The 7,657-nt window shown below is 33.3% G+C and overlaps 1 long non-coding RNA gene across 1 annotated transcript; it reads left to right on the top strand.

The window, feature by feature from the left end:
• Window positions 1-3,455: 3,455 nt before the first annotated feature.
• Window positions 3,456-5,331, top strand: LOC132622433 (uncharacterized). Its single transcript, XR_009575899.1, has 2 exons — window positions 3,456-3,771; window positions 5,044-5,331. It is a non-coding gene; the product is annotated as an uncharacterized LOC132622433 (long non-coding RNA).
• The last annotated feature ends 2,326 nt before the right edge of the window (window positions 5,332-7,657 follow it).

Here is a 7,657-nt window from a genome sequence, read left to right as displayed (position 1 = left end):
TATTTCTTCTTTGGATTAGTACGCCTTAGGTATAATTTGTTTTGCAATATGTCGTATAACATTTCTAAATTTGAGAAAATTAAACATCATTTTTTAAAGCCTAGGGATGAGTGTGAATATACCATGTTTAAACTATCAATGAAGGTATACCAATAGAAAGAAATAATTCTTTAAGACGAAACGTTAAGTAGATTGTTTGAATGATTCGGACGAGTTAATTTTCTGGATGGTCACCCAAGTTCAAGAAATTTTCTATAAAAATCATTTTTGTTTCATTTAGAATAATAAAATCATTCAAATATCACTATTTTCCTCAAAAAATCCTAGTAAGCATTTGGACATGTGATTTCATATCATGATTTTAAGTCATGAGATGAAATCAGTGTTTGGATATGCGATTTCATCTCATGAGATGAATCCCAAATCATTCAAAAAGGCATGATTTGGGATTTCAAATCATGATTTCAAAATTTTTAAATGTGAAACTTGACCCACAAGTTTATATTTTATAAAAAAAGTCACATAAGTTGGTAGATATTTTTAAAAACTACTCCCACCAACCATTTACCAATCCTCATTAACTTCTATCAACCGTTATTTATATTCGTACCATGTGAGAGGATTATATTAAAGAGTAGTTACATTACTATTCATGTTGAATTTTCTTGTTTATTGAACTATAGTTTGATCAATTGATGCTGTATTTTTTAGAAAGGCATTCTAGTAGCGTATTAATTTTGTTATGAACTATGACTTGCTCATTTGATAAGATTGTATAAGAATTGGGAAAGTTTTGATAGTTTTTTACAACTTATGGGGTTTTTATGTCTATAAGAAAAAATACAACTTAAGAAATCCAAATTGCATATCTAAACATGATTTCATCTCATGGTTTCAAGTCATGATTTTAAATCATGTCCAAACGGCTCCTAGCTAAACACCTCAAAAGCCTTCTTCTCTCCTAGTTGACATGTGATGTCGTTAGAGCCACATATTTTTTAATAATAGACATATTTAACTCATCAAACCCATTTAATCAAATTCATAATTTAAATCCAATCAAACATCGCTTAAAAGGGCCAAAGGAACAAACTTGCATGTAATCTAAATGAATTAAATTAAAAGATGAATTTTTAAATCTCTAGATAAGTTTTAAATATTAAAATTTTTGAATTTGAGTTACTTTATGGCTATTGCTAGATATTAACATGATAAGTTGGAATATCTATATCTTAACATGAAATAAATTTAGAATATATTATATTTCATATAAGGGCTAATAATATATTATTTCAAGATAAAAAATAAGAGTAATAATATAACATTTTAAAATAAGTATTATAGTAATGAAAATTCTATATCTTTTGCATGAATAAAACGACCTCGATGGTATTGAAATGGAAGCACCAAAAATTACCCACTACATATTTAAGGATAAATAACTAAAAGTGCAATGGAAAAATTTACACTAATTTTTTTTTTTTAATATATGATTTACTTAGATTTTTTAAAGATAAAGCGATACGCAAGTAATCTTTGTGGTATCTGTGTAATTATATTTTAATGTGGAAATAATATATTGTTTAATATGGAAAAAATGTGCTATTTAAAAAACTTGAATTTGAATAGAAAGATTAAATTACTTGAATTTAATTTAAAATATATTCAATCGAGACTAAAATAAAATCTTAGATTTGAAAAAAGAGGCTTAATAGAAAAGTATTGTTTGATTCATTTGCCGCCTTGTAACCAGGTTGTATACGGTAAAAATCGGGTATACGTTAAACCGGTGAGACCGAAAAAGAAAGGGACAGGAACGTGCATGAAGGCTCCCCTTCTGAACCAGGGAAACACTTGGACCGAAGTAAAGGAAGGGCGTCATTTGGTCCGGTTCTTCCATGACCGGTTGTTCGAGGCCGTATGTCCGTTAACCGACCGGACTTAATTAATTAGACTTTTAAAAAAATATAAATTTAAAGTGTAAAGCAGCTAAGACACTACTAAAAGAAACTTTAGAGAGTTGATTTCAAATTGTAAAAGGTCAAGTCCTTTGAGTTTGCAAAAGTTGATTTGCAGACAATGGTAACTAAACGACCAAAACCTGAAGGAAAATGATTTGTTTATTTTTTAAAGAGTATATGACAAGATGATGCAACTGTTTCAAATTCCAAAGACCAAATTTATAACTAGAATAATTTGAAGCGGACTTAAATAGAAAAGAACTGAAAAAAAAAGTTTTAGACTCGTGTTTTATGTCTAGATCTTGAAAAATATGATTTGCCTATGGTCCAAATATTGCTAGATAGATATAAACTGATTATTGGTTTCAAGTCTCTTACACCTAAGGACGTATCACATGTAAGAACTAATTAGTCTATTATTAACTAAAGTGAAACCTTAAAGGAAACTTAACTATAAATTATGAATTAGCGTCGGTCTTAATAGTTAATCACAAAGCAAACTAAAGGATTAGTCACAGAGGAAATTTTAAACACTATAATGAGTAGGCCAAAGTAATGTAAATGATAAACGCCATTTTTTTGGCTTTCGCAAGATGGCAATGTCCTGCCATTTTCGGCTCAAGAGAGTAAGTGAAAGGGGCGCGAACTCCGTATGTAAGTGAAAGGGGCGTGAGCTCCGTAAGCGGTGTTGACACCCAATTTTGTCCCTTCTTTATTTAATTTTATTCACTCGGGCGTCTAAATTTATTGACGAGCTAAATACTTTATTTTCACTACTATTATTCTCGCTACTTTTATCTTTTAACATTACAAGTATTACTTTACCACAAATTTTAGATGATTCGTCATCATTTCATTTTTTGGGTTCGGACTCGTTAAATTAATTACAAGACAACACTTTGCAAAATATTTACTTTTTACGTATTAATTATTTATTGTCTTTACATAATATATATTATACCAGTTATTAAATTAGAATCCCAAAAATGATTAAATAGCGGAGGAGGGATCAATAATTTTCAGCCAAATTAATGACCCAAAATACCAATACAACATTATTTCCCTATTTAATAAACAATCCACATTTTAATACCCAACTCATTTATATCAGCCCATATTTAAATTAATAGGCCAGCCCAAAACGGACCAGCCCAATTAACTCCTACCCGGCCCAACCCCTACACTTCAACTTCTTTACCCTAATCCCTAATCCCTCTCCCTCTCTTTCTCCTTCAATCTCACTTCCGCCTCCCTCACTTCTCCTTTTCTCCTTCTCTCTTCACCGCTCCACTAACCCCTGTCCCCCTCACGTTCTCTGTCACTCCACCATCGCTATCTCTGCTCCCCACTCACCACTGTCCCCCACGCCTACCTCATACGCTCCTCTATCTCTTATCTTAAACCAAAACAAAACCCTATAAATCGATGGAAATTGATTCTGGAAAGGGGGGGGGGGGGGGGGAGAAGAACCGAGCATTTTTCAGAAAGGGAGGATTTCGAGTATTTGGAGGGAATTATTGAGTGTTTTGTGAGGGACATACCATCTTCCCAAACGTGAATTCACTTTCCGGTGAACTTTAGCCGTGGGGGGATTTTTTTTTGGATTTTAGGAATTGATTCAGTGTTTAGGGACACTCACCATTTTCCAACCATAGTTTTCACTTTTCCGGTGAACTTTAGCCGGATTACTCTAAATCACCATATTTTCACACAATCAATTCTGGGTTTTAATCGAAAGCATCGTTTGTTCGTTCGAGTTCGAGCGAAGATTCGACGACGTCGACGCCCCACTTCACTGTACCCACAAAAGGTCGGTAAATCTCCCTTCGTTATCTGTTTATTAGCAGCTTCAGTACTTTCTGTTTGTTTCATATGTCGAAGTGTTTCGTTGGATCATAGTTATTGTTAGGTTGGTTTAGTATGTTATGGTATTTGTTATTATCATCACTGATGTTTGGTTAACTGGAATCTACTTTAATTGACAATGTTATAGCTGCCTGTTTAAATGGATATGATTGATGCTGGCTGATTAGCTTAAGATTTATGTTGATCTACAAGGTCATGGTCGTTTGTTTAAGTTGATAGGATTGATGTCTAAGGGCTAGTTTGAGACTAAGTTAGTTTACCATGTCAATGATGCACGTTTTAAGTCGAATTTGGTTAATGCTAGATGATAGTTACTCGTCTGGTTAATGGTATTATCCTCTAGTTTATATTGTCATGACTGTTTTGTTAAAGTGAAATCTGATCAATGTTAAAAGGTTGGTTTGAGGTTCATGCTAGTTCATATTGTCATAATTGACTCTCTTGGGTCGAACATGATTAACATTGAACCAAAATCTTGCAATTTTGCTAGCTTACACTGATATAGCTGTCTGTTTAAGTCTGGATGTGATTGATGTCCCCATGAACATACTAAATGCATGCTTTCCTCAGATATCCTATTCAAACTTAAGGCTTTGGCATTGGTTAGTATGCTAGTCGAAATCATTTCTCTTTGTTTGTGATCTCTGAAATATGCTATGTGTTCTAAATGAGACAATCCTGTCCAATCCTTTCCCTTTTGTTTATTTCTCCTGCTTCAGTCGTCTGATTCTATGATTATGTATTGGTTTTGAATATGCAGTTTAATATCAAATGGTTTTGTCCTTTTCAGAAAATGTTAACACCCCAAAAGTTTGGATTAATAAGGGGTTAATTCGGACACTGTTGGTTAATTGATAAGTCCATTAGACTAAGCTAACACTCTCGTTGAAGTTGATTAATTGATATTAGGTTGTCCCGGCCTCACGGTTAGTTTTGCTTAAGTTCATTTTGAAACAGAGCTAATGGGATGTAAAAAATCTGTTTTGAAACCTCTTGAGCAATATTATTTCATCCAGTTTGCTAATTGGTTTTATGTTGGTCTAAAAAATGGTTAGCGCACTTCTGGTTTGCTTGATATTAATAGCTGCGACTCTGGCATCAGTGCACGCATAACTTTACATATTTTATATGTTGTTCTACTCTTCTTTTATTCATCAATCGCATGTCGATACCCCTTGTCTAATATCTTTCTTTTTTGTTTTATGACTTGCCGGAGCCGCGAGGAGTTTCGTTTTGACACTCAATGATGCTGCCAGGCCTAAACCTGCATCCATTTTTCCTCGTCTGTTTCACAACCTCTGAACCAAAGCAACCAGAGGAAGAGAAAAATAGTTGCAACATTTCTCGGCAGTCAACTGGCGAATCACTAAAATTTCGTTTTTCCACCGAAGCTAAATATGGCTTTACTCCATTTCCCTCTCATTCGCTGGTGTTGTTTGTTGCTATAATGTGTGCTATATTTTGTGGTGTGATTATTAATTGTCGATGTTTCTGCTTTGCTTAATTATGTGGATCTTTCCCCAAGTTGATATTAGAATACTTATTCGATCATATAGGGATTTTATTTGTGGAAATCAGCTAATATTTAATAGATGGACTTAACATTAAGTTAAACAAAACATGATGTCATCTTAAGACTTAGCTTTCCTACAAACAGAAATGTCACGTTTTTTTTTTACTAGCGTTAGTTTTTTGTTTGAAAAAATGAAGACCAAGTAAACTGGTTCTTTCCGTGGAGTACTTTTTTTTACTTTAGCTCTTGTCCGACATTGAAATATATGTTTGTTAAAATAACCTTTTCACAGTCTATATTGAACTAATAGTCTTTTTGGGAGACCCCTTAAATTTTATTAACCCTAATCTTACAATAACTCTTTTAATTTGTTAATTAGCATAATTCATTTCCTCCACATATAAACATTACACGTTCCGCTTTCTCTTAGTCCATTTTTGACTAAACTCTTTTATGCAATTGTTATTTTCTACAAGTATTATTTTAAACCACGTCATTATACTTTCATTTTAAAACCTTAACAATATTTATAAGTCATATTTTTCAAAATAGCGTTAAAAGTACTCTTTTATACAAATTATTATTATTTTACAAGTTCTATTTTAAATATCATTCTTACATATTTATCTACGACTTTAGCCATACTTACAAAATTACTTTCCTTTTTCTATAATACTATATTTATATTTAGCCTAATTAATTTTAAGTCCGGTCGGTTAACCATTGTTAATGGGTCTTAAAGGGTGCCTAATACCTTCCCTTTAGACTAATTGAACCCTTACCTAGAATCTTAAGTTTCGCAGACCTTAAACAGAGTTAACTTTAAACATAACTTTAATAAACTTTAGGTGTCCTAATTCACCATAAATAATTAGGTGGCGACTCCTTAAAAATCACAAAAACAGGAATCTCCAATACGTCATACTTCTACTTTAATCCCGGTTTAAAATGGGGTATGACAGATTGGCGACTTCACTGGGGAATACTTAGGTTCTAACCATAACGGACTTAGTTTAAGTAGGCTTTGTGTGCTTATTTGAAATTACTTTATCATTTGTTAACTGTTTTTACATGCTATTAATTGTTTGCTTGATATAAACTGTTTGTTTGATATAAACTGTATATGTGTTACTGCTTTGATAAAACTGTCATTCCGTTCATATTTCCTCCACTTCTGGAAAACTCACACATATTCACACACTTAAAACGGTTTCGCGGTTCGCGCCCGTTCACTATTAAATTACCTTTTAGTTGGACCGATCTTGTGGATTTAGTCGATCGGCGGTGCAGTCGACGACCGCAGACTTTCCACTCCCAAGTTGTCCGCTTGGAGGAACCTTGTGTCATAGGAAGCCAACTCTTAGTCAGCCTAAGATAGAGCTAAACCAACACCCTTTATTAAAAACATACATTTCATGACGTAGGAGGTTTAATACCCTTGGTGTATTAAGCCCATTAGATGACTTTACCCAAACGTCCAAGCGGGTTCACGACCCCAAGCGACAATAATCATACTTTATATGCACGTTTGAAGGATAACTGTGCCTAAATATTGACTATTTGCTCTAATTAATTAAACTTTAGGAGGGAGAGAATGATTAACGTTTCTATGACAGGTATAGATTTGCATTGGAGTACAACAAATGACGAAGATCAAGGACATCACAAATGGAGCTAGAAGTTAGACATAGGAAACTGTATTTACTTTACTTAGATTAGGAAACACTCCATGTTGTATTCATTTGATATGTAATAAATATTACACAACTTTTGTACTTTATTTTTTGGGAAATAGAATTTGTTTAATTAACCAAAGCAACAGGATGACGTACTATGGCACACTTTACCCTTCAAACAAACGTTAGGCCTACCTCTGGCACAAAGAGGTCACATGCATATTAGGACGCGTTATTGTTTGACATACTTGTTTGACAACTTGTTTGACTCTATTTGATAAATTATTTGCTAAATGCCTTACTTGACTTTACGTGATCATGACTTTACCTAGACATATGTTAATGAGACTAACATCGTTTGCACTTTATGTTTCTTTTCATTTAATCCCCAAAGAGTTGATTCATGTTGACACCGAGACACCGACCACCCGGAATGCCGAACCAGGAGAGACATTGGAGAATTGGATTCTTACTCCGGGAGACTTGGTAGTTTGAATATGTAGTAAAATTGTTTTTTTTTAAATCGAAGCTTGAATCACGCACAAAACTTTTGTTGCTTTGCCTCGTCGTTGGGAAGTTTAAATTGCAGAAACTATGAATGCAATTCTGATTTTCCTTAATCATCTATTATTATTATTTTT

Source organism: Lycium barbarum, chromosome 2, assembly GCF_019175385.1.
Source record: "Lycium barbarum isolate Lr01 chromosome 2, ASM1917538v2, whole genome shotgun sequence".
NCBI classification, from domain to species: domain Eukaryota; kingdom Viridiplantae; phylum Streptophyta; class Magnoliopsida; order Solanales; family Solanaceae; genus Lycium; species Lycium barbarum.
The sequence above is the reverse complement of the archived record's forward strand: the minus strand, read 5'-3'. Positions and strand labels throughout refer to the sequence as shown.